We start from the raw sequence: 15872 nt of genomic DNA, 5'->3' as shown, positions 1-15872 counted from the left end.
GACAGATTGAAGACTTAGAGAAGAAATTATTTTTAAATATTATTGTGTTTAAAGAGAGTGGGGCAGGGAGGGAGAAATGGGAAGAGAGAAGCAAGGGGATAAAAATGGACATGTAATCTAAATAAATTAATAAAAAAGGGGAAAAGATTATTGCGTTCTTTTGTAGCATATTCTCTTAGTTATTCTCATGAAGAAAGCCAAAATATGTCAAATATGCTAGGAGACTTGCTGCAGTAAAGTTCCAGAGCAATCCACACTATCCATGGTGAGTACAAGTTAATTATCCATACATTACATTCTTTCCAGAGACTCCCAAGCTGTGCATTGTTTTTTCTTTAAAACTGTCACAGTTGGACCATATTCAGCTTTTCATATTTTCCAGGTTGATGTAAGTAGACTAGAAACCTTATCCCTTAAAGCCAGGAGATGCGACAGCAGGAGTGCCAGGGAGCTCTGACTAAGTACCAAGGACACAGTGGCCTTTGTGTCATTTTCAGTGAAGAAAAATTGGTCAAATTTCATCAGCTCAGAATAAGATGTTCTTTCCTAAGGCAGATTTTTATAGATTGTGATTGTTTTGAAGTCTTCCTTTGACATATCTACTTGGTTTTGGATGCCAAAATCTGAGCATGCACTCGTCATTTAAACGAAGGCAGTAGTGTTTGCACAGGACTTGTGTGTGCCTCCCCACATACTTTACTCAGTAAGTTATTCCTTTTTCTTTCTCTTTTATCTTTTTTTATGGAGGAAGGTCTTTCTGTGTTCCCAAGACTCATCTCCTACTCCTGTGCTCAAGCAACAGGCAGTTCTTCCAAGGTGATGGGACTGCGGGAGTTCACCAATGTTCAGAGCCTCCTGTGTAAATACAATACTCTCTAAATTACTTACAGTATCTAATATATTGAAAATGTCATAAAATAATTATTATATTATGTTGTTAAAGAATAATAAGAAAAATGCACTGTATGTGTTGATCGCAGACTCACTGTTTTCCTATTTATCTTTGATTGAAGTCATAGATAAGGAATCTGGTGACAGAGAGGGCTGTGTGGCAGCTGGAGGCAGGGAAGGGGGTTAAAGGTAAGAAGTTGAGCTGTTTTTGCTATCGTAGATGGTTTGAGTTTAGTAGCGATGTCTACTGAAAGGTGAAGGAAAAAAAAACTAGAAAAAAACCAGAGATGAGGAGGAAAGGTCCTTTGTGAAGGAAGCTGGGCGAAAGATATAAAGTTGAGTATTTATATTACATACATTTCAGAGGAACAAGGGTGATGGTTTCAACCAGGAGGAGTGTAAAAAGTGGATACCTGTCTCCATTTGGTTTTTCTGTGTGTATGTACATGAGATACCTAAGCAGAAATTTAGGGATGCTCCAGATTTTCCTCTTATGACTCACTTCTTGTCCCATTGTTATCTCCTAATTCAGCAATATGGTAGATGCAGATTTCAAACATGCCTTTCCATCCTTTTCTAGAGATAGAACAGTGGCTTTGTTAAGTGCAGTTTTCCATAACATAACTTCTTCCATACATTTACCATTCTGATACTAGTTCGGGTTGGAGAATCACTAAACATTTGGTTGGTGAGGGTTTAACTATATTTCGGATGAAACTTAAGTTTGCAGCAGAATTAACACATTTGTCAATGTTTCCTTCTTGAAAAATATTTTCAATCATAGCCATAAAATAAACCAATATATAATTTCAGTTTATTTTTAAATACTGGCATGATCAACAAATTGTGTAAGAGTCACCTTTCCAGATAGCCTTACATTTCAGTAAGATATTTAACATGTGAATTAAAATTATACGCTTCATACAAAAATCCCACACTTCAGAGTTTGAGGCCCAGTTCACTGTTTTAAATTTTAAAGACAAGAACTCTTGGTGGTTTCAAAGAACAGCAGACTCAGTACAGCTCCTGGTCAGGGTTTGCATCTTTGATGCTGATAATTTTTGTTTAGAATCAGTTTCTGGAATTTGGGACTATGCCATTCCATACCGTTTTTGAAATACTAACTGTAGTTAACACCAGGCATACCAACTCTAACTTGTTAGAAATTCACTCTCCAGCGTACTTGCTTACTGGAGGCCAAAATAGATCCTGTATCAATGCTGATAAAAGGAATTGTCCCAATTATGGAGCCATTAGACCAATGAATTATTTTCCTGAAAGAGTCTTTACCATTATAGTATTTAAATAGCTAGGTCATGGTGATAATTGCAAGGTTGGGTTGCCTTTGGTTGGGTTGCTAGTGTTTGTAAATTGTCTACATGTGACATGAACTCTCTGAGTATCAATATTCAGATCCATTAATTGGGAAAGGGGTGACCACTAAGTCTCACATTCTATGGAGGTAGCCATTTAGCCAGAGTTTATTTATTCAGTATGAAAAATGCCAGGTTGAAATGTGAAAGAGATGTCTGCAGACATCACAAGCCCTCCATTACTGTAATTGCCAACGAGGTAGGCAGTATGCTGGTGTTTGTTTTATGCTTTTTCTCAGCCGACTTTAGCAAATGGGAAGAATACAAGTATATACATATTCTATATACTATATATATAAAATATGTTCAATAAATAACAAAGAACTGAGACTGAGCCAGAATACTCAGAGAAGGTTTACTTTAGAAAATGAACAGGCGGAGGGCTCACTGTCATCCACATAAGCTCTAGGAATAGAGAGCTGTGTGTTCTGAAGAATGGACACAAGGCAGAAGAACCTATTTCTAGCACGCAGTTGTATTATTGCATGTACCAACGTGTATGCTTCTAATTTTGTTTCTCAAATATGTGCAAGGCAAAGCATTTGCCCCATAAGAAAACATAATCTGTTTTCTATTTTTCTTCAGCAAGTTCATCTCTTGTAAACTCTAATCAGAAGGGAATTAAGCTGATTTGCCTGACCACATTATTTTCTGAGCATTTTATACACAAGGCTGAACGCTGTACTTGTAAAATATTTTTATTGGAAAAGATGGCCCCTTTTGTTTGCTGTATGTGGGCAATCATAGTCCCAAAAGAAGTATGCTGACCTGGATGTTTAATTTGTCTCACATGCCCTAAATAGAGTCAAAACATTCATAATTTAAACCTGATTAGGTAGACTCCTCCAACTGTTTTCCATAACAGATCCTTCGAGAAAAGTTCTGAATATGCCTTGATTCTGTAACAATTCAACTCTAGGTTCTTATTATACACAACAAGAATCCATTAAAAGCCCCTCCCCCTAATTTCCAAAGTTAACTCACACCCTTTCCTCATGATGTCCTATTGAAACAAGACGAACAATTGATTTTTTTCCAATGTCTTTTCTAATTACGTCAAACTAAGAATAATCTGGGTCCAAACATACCCACGTGGCTTGAATTCATAAAGCCTGTGCCTCTTCAGAATTTGATGCTTACTTGTCTTTAAAAGCATATTGAAGTCAATTTTTTCTTTGTCAATAAAGGCACATAATTTAACTAACACATGGTTTTATGCTTCAGTTGCCCCTGCCATCCAATGAAAAGCATAATCCTGTTTATCCTAAACAAAATGTTTGTAGTATCAGAAATTAACAGTAAGGACAAAGTTAACCTGCGCTCTTGGCTAGAATATGCTAGTCCCATGGTCATGCTCTTCTCTATACTGTGATAATAGAGCAGAATCAAGACATGAGCTTTCACCGGATACTCTCACGGTTCGTCAGATTTTATCTAAAGGTTTCCTTGCCCTCTGCAAGTGGACTACTAAACTAGTCCTTCTGTCTATGAGTGGTACCCTGTTGTGTTCGCCTTCCTTGCTGCCTCCCTCTGTGTTCATTGGCTGAGTGATGAGCACTCCTGACATCATTCAGGCAAAAGTTCTCAAATGCTTGGAGAGTAGCATGTTTTATAGCCTGTGACTCTCCAATTTATATAAAGGACCTTTCTGAATGCCTGATGCATGTGAGGTCTGTAGACATTAATCACTGCACAGGAATTTGGGGAGTTCATGTACCACAAATGCTTCCCGCTCTAAGTTCCATTGCAGTAGGGAACCTAGCATAATTTGTGGGTGTCCTGGTCATTACTCAGGATCTCATATCAGCTCTCCTTAGAGAATGTGAAAACACTTACTTATGCAAATAGTTTAACATGATACTCTCTACATGAGAGAGTGTCTTTGTAGCCTAGGCTAGCCTGAAATTTACTATGTTGTCTCAAACTAGTGTGGACCCTCCCCTGCCTCATACTCACAGATGCTATGGTTACAAGCTTGAATCACCATGACCAGGTGAAAATATCTTTTGAACTATGAAAGAGTGCCCAAGGAAGAGGTTAATAGAAATAAATTATTGCTTGACTTTAAAAACTTTTTTTCAATTAAAAATTATACATGATTTTATAAGAGTTTTATAAAAATATTTCTTCAAGTGTGGGATTGGGGCTCACCTGCACTTACTTTGCTTTTGTTCTTTGACAGTTTCATAAATTTATATAATGAACCTTAGTTCTTAATTGTTTTTGACCAACCATTCCTCTCTTTTATCTCTCCTCTCTTTCCCACTGAAACCTTTTTTCTTTCCAACAGGTCCCTTTCTTATTTTCAAGGTGTGTGTGTGTGTGTGTGTGTGTGTGTGTGTGTGTGTGTGTGTGTGCGCGCGCATGTGTGTATGTCCCACTAAGTTGAAATAGGTTTGCCTACAGGAGGAGAAATGAGAGATTATTTTCTGGAGCAAGGGCAGTTTAATAGTGGTTACACTGCTATAGGAAGTGACACCTCTTCACCCTGATCAATATTTCCTTAGAAAGGAGTGAGGCCTATTGGGCTCCTCCTCCATGCATGATGAAATGTTGGCAGGTCCAGTCTTGTGCAGAACCTGTGCAGATGAGCACATCTGTAGCAAGTCATGGCTGCAATGGCTAATCCAGAAGACATGCACAGCTCTTCATCCTTTGGCTCTTACATTTTTTTTCTTATTCTCTCTCTTCCTCTGTGTTTCTTAAGCTTTGGAGTCATTGAAATAAATATTTAAGTCCAAGTAACCTAACATCCCTTACTCTCACCACTTCTCCCAGTTATAAGTAAGTCTCTGTATTAATTGCAAAAGACATTGCTGTGAGCAAGATTGAGAGCAGCACTAATTTGCTGATATAAACACAAATATGTAGAAGGCAATTTCATAAAATTTCTACTTATCAAATATTTTTAAGAAATGGAAGAAGTGTCCCCTGAGCCCAGTGACCTTGCAGCCAGGGTGCTCTTAACCCAGTTTACAGCACTGGACAGGCATTTTCTTCTTTGGAGCAGTTCTCAAATCCAGTCAGACATTGACTGGTTACCCCTAGAACACTCATGCCCCTTCTGTACCAGAGGACACACCTTGCCTGGCAGTTAACATATTTTGATGAGTCTGCAAAATCAGTATTACTTTGTAAATATAGACTGTTATCAGGACTTTGTTTCCCCCATAAACACAAGCTTAGCAGGGATCATAAAACAAAGACAAAAATAAAACTGAGACTTACATTGTGAAATATCAAACCTCTTGTATCTTGTCACTAAAAGCTCAGAGATTTACAGAACACCTGGTCTGTAATCATGAATTAGTTATATGAAAAGTAAAATGCCACATTAGAAAAGGAAGACATGTTTAGCTTTTGCCTTGGTAACATGCCATTGGTCTTCCTTTAACTTACGTTGGATCAAAATAATTCAAATGTGTTCTAAAGAGTGGAAATTACTCCTACGTAAAAAAAATTACATAATTATTTCTGACACTATTTCAGTGTGCATACCTGCTCTTTTTTTTTTTCAACAGTTATTTTTACTGGAAACCTGTAGCCAGTTACAGTGAAACTTATATACACGAGTCTTTGGCCTTTTCCTGAACCTGCTTTATTTACTGTAGTTATAGCTACAGTCAGAATCCGTATGTCATGTATATCTTTAACATATTTTTATGACAATGTATTAGAAACTGTTCTGCCTCTCTCTGTCTTTTATAAGAATAAACAAAAGCACAGAGTAGTTGAGGCAGTAAATCGAGTCAAAGCAGCCCTGGGGTTTAAAGTCAGAGTTCCCAAGCCAGAGATTGAACTCTCACTGCCTTCCATCATGTATAGCATAGATGACTATTTTACAGTGACTTATCTGAGCATCCTTCCTCCTAACATCTTTTCCCACCGTGCTTGCCTAAGATGTTATAGTAAGTGATCATAAAGATAGTCTCTGCTTGAAAGCTCAACGATCTGAATTTCCTATAGTCACTTATTGTCACAGGCCACCAACTGTGCAGAGATCTGAAAGGTGTTCCTTCAGCTCCATTAGGGTCTGTCTGGTGGTAATTGTGTTCTTTATGTCATGCAGAATTCCCATCTCCCCATGTACAAAGTGCATTATTCAGCCAGTTTTATGGGGAGTTCCTACTTCTTCAACTTAGTTGCTTTCATCTCAATGCCTAGAGATGAAATAGGGTTTACCAGACATCTAACTGAATATTTGTTGGTGATGAGAACTTTTCAGAAGGGAAGTTAGTTAAGGAATGAATTCAACTCAACAGTTCCTCAGTTAAAATACTTGCTTTTATTGGTGATTATAAAGATTGTTTGTAAAACAACAGAAAATTGATTTAGTCATGCCTTTCCAGGACTATATGAGTATTGTAGAATGCAAAATTACAAAATATGAAAACAACTTATACCTATACCAACCATATACTTTCCAAGACCATTCCCAGTTAAAAGAAAAAGTTTTCACTTTTATCCTTTTCTTTCTTTTTTTTTTTTCCAGCTGATGACATTGCATTTTTCTTACCACTAGAACAATTCTAATTTCCTATGTTTTATATTCCATTTAGGAAAAACAAAAACATATTTGGAAGTCCATTTTTAATAGACCTAGGAGAATTCCCCAGGCCATCTGCCACAAATACCATATACTTGATTGCAGAAACTGCAGAAATGTAGACATTTGAATTTTGGAGTCCCCACAGGAAGGCTCTCTAGAAGGCTCTGCCCTTGCTTCCCCCTTGCTTTTGATGGTTGCCAACAGTTCCCTGGGTGCTGCTTGCTGGCAGACAGGCATAGCAGCAGTGCCTGCCTCTTCAATTACAGAGTGTTCTCTTCCTGTGTCCACCCAAGTCTCTTTTACCTCCTCTGATTGAGACCCTGTTCTGGAATACCTTCCTTTGATTTTTGACAATTGTCTGAAAGGCTCTACTTCCCCCATAAGATTATTTGCTGAGATTGTACTGGCTAATTTTGTATGTCAACTTGACACAAGTCAAGTCATCAGAGACAAAGGAGCCTCAGCTGGGGAATGCCTCCTTGAGAAACAGCTGTAAGACATTTTCTCAATTAGTGATCAGTGGGGAATGGCCCAGCCCATTGTGGGTGGTGCCCTTATTGGGCTGCTGGTCCTGGTTTCTATAAGCCCTGTGAAGTAAGCCAGTAAGCAGCACCTCTCCATGGCTCCTGCCTCCAGGATCCTGCCCTGCTTGAATTCCTGCTCTGACTACCTTTGGTGATGAGCAGAGATGTGGAATTGTAAGCCAAATAAACCTTTTCCTCTCCTACTTGGTATTTCGAGCAACAATATAAACTCTAACTAAGATAGAGGTCCGGGTGTGGCATGACTATAATCCAATGCACTCTTTCATGTTCGTTTATCTTGATGTCATCTTTGAATAGCTTGGCTTTCATATTTTGTGTGTAAGGAACATTTTTCAAACTTCTCCATGCATCAAAGGTCACTCGAGGGCTTGCTAAGCTGAGCACGGCTCCCCATCTCAGAAACTTGTTCTGAACTTACAGATTGCTACTGACCCTGCTGTCCTGTTTGGGGAGCCTGTAAATGACTGACTTGACAGCTTCCAAAGTACAGTACAGCCCTAATTACCAGTAGTCAAGTATCATAGTTAGCATCAGCTGTCAACTTGAAAGAACCTAGAGGATCTGGGAAGAGGAAACCTCCTTCTGATGTGTTTCCGAGATCAGCTTGCCTTGTGGCTGTATCTGTAAGCCATTCTCTTAATTGTTACTTGCTGTAGTAGACCCCAGCCCACTGTGGCGGTACCTTCTCTGGGTTGGTGGGCCTGGGCTGCATAAGAAAAATAGCTTAACCCTGATCTGGGGAGTAAGCAAGTAAGCAGGGTCCCTGGAGGACATCTGCTCCGATTCTTGTCTTGTGCCTCCACCCTGGCGTCCAACAATATTAGGCTATAACCTCTAAATATACTCTTTGTTCTCTCTGGTTAGTTTTGGTCATGGCGTTCAGCACAGCAACAAAAAGGAAAGTAGAGCAGTGAGAATGGGAGGTAAACAATTAAGATAAGATGAAGTTATTGGAGTGGGCTTCGGTACAAGGTAACGTGCCCGAACAAGAATAGGATAAATGGGTTGGAGACAAAATCAAGAAGAGGGCCACCTGTATGATGGAGAGACAACTTGGCAAGACCTCAAATGTTGACGTCCAGTGTCTAGAAGTCTGGGGAATAAACTGCAGTTGTGTAGCCATCTGGTGTGGGGAGCATGTTATAGCTGTTATAAGATGAAACTGCTTATGAAAGAAGGAGCAGAAGCCAACCATGGTGATACAACTACTTCATCATCTTAGCCTCTCAGAGCCTGAGGAGCAAGGTCATGAACTTGGGGCTAGCCTGGGCTACCTAGCAACACTATTTTGAAAAGACTTTTTAAAGGTCTCTAGGCAACTCTTGTTAAACCAACATTATTCAGTGACCTACACCCCCAGTTTCTGTCTTCTTTTTCTGCACTGGTTTTTGTTCTTACAGTCGATGATTTTCCCACCATTAATAGGTTCATATTGGATTTTCTCAGTTCCATTTAGCCATTTTTTAGTTCCCACAGCTCCAAAATTTTTTAGTATGCTGATGCAATATCGATTTGATATCTTAATTTGTCAGAGGGTTTAATATGTTTTAAATTTTATTAGGATTGCTTCCCTTACAGGGTCTTTTCTTAGAATTTATTTAAAATTTTTTCATTTGTTCAGGGGTGAACCTGATAATATTTATTCAATGTTATTTAATTATAATCACATTTTAGACACACATCATTCTTGAATGAATTAGTAACTTTATAGTCTTCTAATCCAAGAAAACATGTCTTTGCATTTGTTTAACTGTCATCTATATCATTTGGGATATTTTCTGGATATTATTATCTGTGACTTACTCATTCTTCTTTTTATTTCATGAATTGCTTTCTTAACACTTCCAGAAACATGGCATTCCCTTCTGCTTCTAGCCAGTATGCAGATCATTTTTACCAATGATCTAAATATATTTAATGATACCTATTATCTCTATAGTCTTATGTGTTTCTAAAGATGGATAGAAAAATCTCATCATTTTATGTTTCTTGTCCTCCAATTGAGTGTCTATCATTTCAGAATTTTCTATTGTTAACTTATACTGGTGAGTGGCAACAGAGTTCTTAATGGAAGTAACAGCATTTGGTCCTGTTTTTTAAACACAAGAGAAATGCCAACAGTCGGTTACTTGGAAGACTGCAGAGTGTTAGCAAACCAATCAAAAGCATCCCAGCATCCCTTTTGGGAACAGGCCTGCTGCTGCCACTGTACATAAACCATATTGCTTGCTATCGAAATCCAGCTTCGACACCAACTGGGGAAAACTGAGGTGGGGCATGAATTCTGTGCCTGGCTGGCTGGTGACCCTGTAGACTTTCTCTGAGGTCAACCTTCCAAGCTGGAACTGATAGTTACCGGCAACAGATTCCCCTGATGGTGGCAAGCTGGGGCTAGGGCTGATGGCTCCTACCAGGGGCTACAGCTGATGGTGGCAAGTGGGAGATTCCACTGATGATGGCAAGCATCTTAAAGAGAAAGTAAAAGGAGAGAAAAGAAACACACACACACACACACACACACACACACACACACACACACACACACACACACACACACACTTACTCTAGATGATGAAGTAAAACAGACTCCAGCTGGTAGGTTTCAACAAGCTGTTTCTTATTTCTTTTATTATTATCTTCTTATTTTCATCCTTATGCCTATTCTTATCTGTTTTCTTCTCCTTCTTCTCCTTCTCCTTCTCCTCCTCCTTCTTCTTCTTTCTTGTTGTTGTTGTTGTTGTTGTTGTTGTTGTTGTTGTTCTTCTTCTTCTTCTTCTTCTTCTTCTTCTTCTTCTTCTTCTTCTTCTTCTTCTTCCTTCTTCTTCTTCTTGTTTCTTTTTTATCTTTTTCCTTTCACAGTTTATATACCCCAACAAAGTCTTTCAAGCAGTACAAAAATCACAATGTGTTTACATTCTATTTCTCTAAATAAATTATTATAATGGATATACATGAAAAATCATGTTACATAATACCTTCACATGATCAAGTGTTTTACATATTACTGGTAAGAAACAAACATGAATAACAAGTTATTTCTGAGAACCCACATGCATTTATACATAAGCAACTTGTCATGTATTAACAGAGTATAAGCCAGCAACGGAATTTTGAAGCCAGCTTTTCTTTACTGGCAGGCTGCAATTTGTGGTTACAAAGAAGGAATCTATTATCTTAAAAAGTAATCTTATGAAGTTCTTAAAGAAATCACAAATCTAAACTCATCTATAAAAATAATCAGCTGTGTCTATTTTAAGTCCTAAAGGTGCTCATATGCTCATTAATATCTTTTATTAAATCATATCAGGAAGCTGAGAGCAGAAAAATAGAGTAAGGAAATCAATCGTCATCTCAGTCACCAGCCCAGCTTGAAAGATTTAAGTCAGCCAATGGTGCTATGGGTCATTGTTCTTGCTTTGCCAACCTCAGATGGTCCCTAGCTTTACTAATAAGAGTGCACTTTCTCTTAACTTCACTTATCCCCTAAGATTTCCTGCATCAGAGGCAACAGCAAAAACATCTTTACCTTACTTTTCTAAACAATCTGTCCTTCCCTAAGACTTTCTACGTCAGAACCACTAGCAAAAACATCTTTACCTAACCTTGTTGAACAATCTATCTTTCCAAATTCTTTCTAAGGATAATAATCATTGTTAGCAATCTACATCTGTAGGTTGTTTTCAGAGATGGTGGTTGAATCATTAACCTGCTCCAGCAGCAATGCCTGAAAGAGATCAAGCATTGTTATTGAGTATGTCAATGATACTGCGCAGTGAGGGGCTGGGAGCCCCCTTTATAGTACTCACACAATCCATATAGTAAGGGACCACAAAGGTAACAAGCAGATCTCTGCTCCATAACAGCATGAAGTCCTCAAGACACGTAGTTCTCGGGGTTATGCCTCGCTGAGACACCCATCCCAGGTTTGCTAACTGGTGGGCTGCATTCCATGAGTTCTAGAGCTGTTTTGTTGTTCCTCTTGCATGGACCCCAATAGCTTGCACCACCAGTATTAGGCCTTAACCCAGCACTTCCTTATCTGGGGAGGCTAGCTTGCTGCCCTTGTCTGCACACCATTCAGGTTGAGTGTTCTGTCTTTTGTTTGTTTGTGCTGCATGGTCCAGCCAAGGTTCTGTGCCCCTTTTCTATAGGCCTTAAGGATAGTTAGAAACTGATACTCATGGGGGTGTGGGATCTATATCATCATCTGGTCCCTGATTTTAAAAAAAATGGCCATAGCCTATCATAGTAGTACTTTCAGATGGGGACTAATATATTTTAAAAAGTGTGTGTGTGTGGGGGGGTAGAAGTTGTCATGAACTACCTTCATTTTCCCTACACTTTCATCTTTTTAATTCTTGTTTTTTTCTGGTTCTTATTTTGTTAACAATATTAATTGAACAAAATAACAGATTCATTGTAACATTTAAACATATGCACATAACATTCTTTGATCATATTCATTCTATTCCCCCTCTTAATACCGAAGTCCTCTTTCTATTTCTAATATCCTTCCTTGCATATTTTTATCCTAAAATGCTACATATGAGAGAAAAATATGTCATACTTATCTTTTGATGTTTGACCTAGTTTTCTTAACATTATGATCTCTAGTCCCATCTATTTTCCCCAAGATACCATAATCTAGTTCTTTTTTATGGCTAATACACCATTGTGTTTTTATATTACATGTTTTATTCATCCACCTATTGACAGGCATCTTGGCTGATTTCATAACTGTTATTGGACTCGTGCTGCAATAAAAATGAGTAGACAACTATCATTATTGTATACTGACTTTGATTCTTCTGAGCACATCCCTAGGAGTTATAGCTGGATCATATTATATAGTCTAATTTCTCCTTTTCCTGACAAGTCTCCATAGATTCTACAAACTTATATTTTCATCAACAGTGCTTCCTTGTTCTGCTGTACACTGTCTTCTATTCAGAATTTTTGTTGTTTTTTTCTTTCTCTTTCTTATTTTTTTCTTTTTCTTTCTTTTTCTCTTTCTTTCTTTCTTTCTTTCTTTCTTTCTTTCTTTCTTTCTTTTTTTCCCTGGATGACAGCTACAGTGACTGAGGCAAGATAGAATCTCATTATGGTTTTAATTTGTATTTCTCTAGTGGCTGAAGATGTGCTAAATATTTCTTCCTCATTGTTATGGGCCACGTGTACTTCTTTTGAGAACTGTCTGCTCAATTCATTTATCCATGTAGTTATTTAATTATTTGTTCTTTTGCTGTTAACTTTTTTGAAATTTCCTTTTTGTATTCCTGGATATCATTCCTCTGTTGGATAAATAAGTGTCAAAGATTTTCTTGCACAACATAGGCAGTCTAGTCACTCAGTTAATCGTTTCTGTGAGAAGTTGTTTCTTGAGGTATAGTTCCACTGTCAGTTCTTGCTATATCCTGGGTGGTTGGAGTCTTATCAGAAGTGCCTTACCCCTTGATCTTTGCCCACATTTTATCCAATGGTTTCAAGGCTTCCTGTCTTGCATTAAGATGCTCAATCCATAGTGGACTGACTTTTGAACAGAGTGACAGAGAGGGATGTAGGTTTAGTCTGCAAAAGTGGATATCCAGTTTTCTATGCGACATGTGTTGAAAGGCTTTCTTTTTTCCAATGTATATTTTTATTGCCTTTGTTAAAGTTTCCATTATTCATTTCAGTGCATTAACTTTGGGTTCTTATCATGAAAATTAATGTTCCATTCAATTAAAATGCATCTTTTTATAATGGGACACCTGTGAATTTTTTGTAGCATTTCTTTAAATCCGAGATACTTTAAAAATTTTGACAATTGACATTTACTTGGAATGTCTGTTTTTATTTGACTTATTACTAGTTTATATTATATTAACAGACTTCCTATTATTGAGGAAAGCATGTTTCTGTAATAAACTTACGATTCTTTTCAGTTCTTTGCATGATCCTTCCTTATTCCCACTTGACAATGTGCATTTCACATTACTATTCACTGGTAAGACTGGCGAGCATGTATTCAGGGCGTATCTGCTCTCTACAGGTTTTTTTCTTTTTTCTGTCTCCCTGTGCTGTGATCGAGTCAGAACTATATTTTTTATAGTATAATGAAGAAATTTTGCTGCTATACCACTTAATTGGAAGTTGTGATTGTACCCTTTACTGGTTAGTTATGACTTACTGTTAGGGAAAGTAATTTAAACTTCAGGACATTTTTACCAAACTTTTTTTTTTTAACAGCTTCATCATGATTCTTTTACCCTGAGTCATTTCCATGGAATTTCTTACATCACAGAACTAGTTTATTAATGCTGGGTTGATTAGTGGGTGAACTTCTGACTTTCTCCATTTTTACAGGATTAGGTGATTTTCCATAGGTAATTTTGAAGGTTATCCTCTTGATTTAGATTGTGACTCAATTAATTATAACTTGTGTGGTTCAGTTACACATTTCCTTCTGGGACTTAGCTGCAGCAACGCCACGATTCTAAGTCTTATTAATTTCTAGAAATCCTGCAGTTCGCTTTAAATTCTTTGAAATTATTTTAAATATATTTTGATAAAGTGTATTACTTTGCTTCTGTCTATAATTTTTTTATATTGCAGTACAAATACAATGTCTCTATTGCCTACTTTTAAGATATATGAAACACATATATTCAGAATCATCATCAAGTAAAATAAATGAAATATTTTATGAATATTAGAATTAGAATGAAAATATAACTTCTCTTTAGGAGGCATAATGTTTTACTGGAATATCAATATGTTCCTATTAATAAAACATAAATTTAATATGTATACTGTAAATATAAGCATATACTGCATATATTATATGCATAATGTACACATTAATATATACTATGCATATTAATATAATATACATGTGTATGTTTAGTAAGTATGCTTATAAATGTTAAACTTTCATTGGTTTGTTCATTAGATTTTTCATTGCTCACTGAAATAAATTAATATTGTCTCTTAATAATTTTTCTGTTTTCCTTACATTTAATTTTTTAAGTGATTGCTTTATTGCTTGCCGTATAATGAGTAAAGATATAACCAACCTTCATACTCTTCTTGATTTGTTTATACCTTTGGTAATATTTATTATTATTGTTATTATTATTACTAATTGCTTTGAAATTAATAATTTCACCATACTTTTATTCCTATGTCTTGGTTCATATTGGTTCATTTCTTTATTTCAAATCATTTTTATCATTCTGTTTCATTAAATATATTTTATATAGAGCAAAATATAGATTCTAAATGAAATTTCAATACTTCATATCATTAGAATATTTTATATTTCCTTGTCTTCACTTTTATGTGACTGCTTTTAAGCATGTTAAGGTTGGTGCATATGAACATTTACAAAAACTTATTAATGAGAATTTTATTTCCATGTAGATTAGTCCTCAGATATATCCCTTAATTTCTTGTTATCCACCAAATCTTCTTCTTTGCCTCTTTCTCTTCTTTTTCTTTCATCTATTGTTCTTCTCCCTGTGTTAGTTTTTTTCCCTGGTCACTGTGATGCAGTGTGTGAGGAGAAGAAAGGTGAAAGGAAGGATTTGTTTTGCCTCAGGATTGGAGGAGAACAGTTAGTCATGGTGGGAAAAGCACGGCAGTGGGAGGAAGGGGCTGCTTGTTCACAACCTAACAGACAAGAAACAGGGAAAAATGATAAACAAGTGTTTGTAGTCAAATCACGTTGTCCTTTTCCTAGTGCAGTGCCTCCCGCTTTTCCTCCTTTGTCATCTCTGACATGCTATCGCTGTCATTCCCAGAAGTGCCTGGTGCCCAGGTGCCCAGGTGATTTTGAACCTAGGCAAGTTGACAATAGTAACTCTCACACCACCTGTCTTAACTAACTTAGTGTGTTTTATTTAGGGAACATATTTTCTATGTTTGTATAAACTGATTATTGAACCATTATATTTGAATATCAAACTGTATGGGATCAGCAATTTTTATCTTCGTGGTGGTGTTGAAATCGTTACCACATAGATGTTTGAGCATCTATTGTACTAGATTAACTTCCCTTTGCTTATCCCAATCTATGCCCCGCCACCAATGGAATAAAAGTTGAAATATTTTTTAAATTTTTAATTATTTTTATTTTTAAAAATATTATAACTTGGTTACAGCATTTTTCTCCTCTCGTTTCTCTCTCAAATCCTCCCATATAGGCCTCCCCACTCTTCTTCAGGTTCTTGGACTCTTTTTATTAATTAATGTTTATTACATGCATATAAAGCTATGTGTGTACATATAGTTTCCCGCATACAATGTGTTCAGTCAGGTATCACGCTACCTGTACGCATATTTTCAGGACTAACCATTTGGCCCTGGATAACTAATTGTGCTCTTCCCTGGCCTCTGCTGTTCCCACATTTGCTAAGTCGCCTGTAGTTTTTTGTGTGGAGGTGTAGCCTCATGGGCTTGTCTCCCTACAGTTTGGACTGCTCAGCCACGTTGGTGAGGCTGTCTGGCTGTAGCTGCTGATGTCACTAGGAGACA

General features: G+C 37.1%; 1 long non-coding RNA gene across 1 annotated transcript in view; it reads left to right on the top strand.

The window, feature by feature from the left end:
* Nucleotides 1–7400: 7400 nt before the first annotated feature.
* LOC311595803 overlaps nt 7401–15872 on the top strand; it is a 56736-nt gene continuing 48264 nt past the window's right edge. The window contains exon 1 of the long non-coding RNA XR_014778574.1: nt 7401–7511. This is a non-coding gene — a long non-coding RNA (uncharacterized lncRNA). The remainder of the gene's footprint in view (nt 7512–15872) is intronic.

The sequence above is a fragment of the Acomys minous genome (genome assembly GCF_964271855.1).
Source record: "Acomys minous genome assembly, chromosome: 4".
Taxonomy (NCBI): Eukaryota; Metazoa; Chordata; class Mammalia; order Rodentia; family Muridae; genus Acomys; species Acomys minous.
The sequence above is the reverse complement of the archived record's forward strand: the minus strand, read 5'-3'. Positions and strand labels throughout refer to the sequence as shown.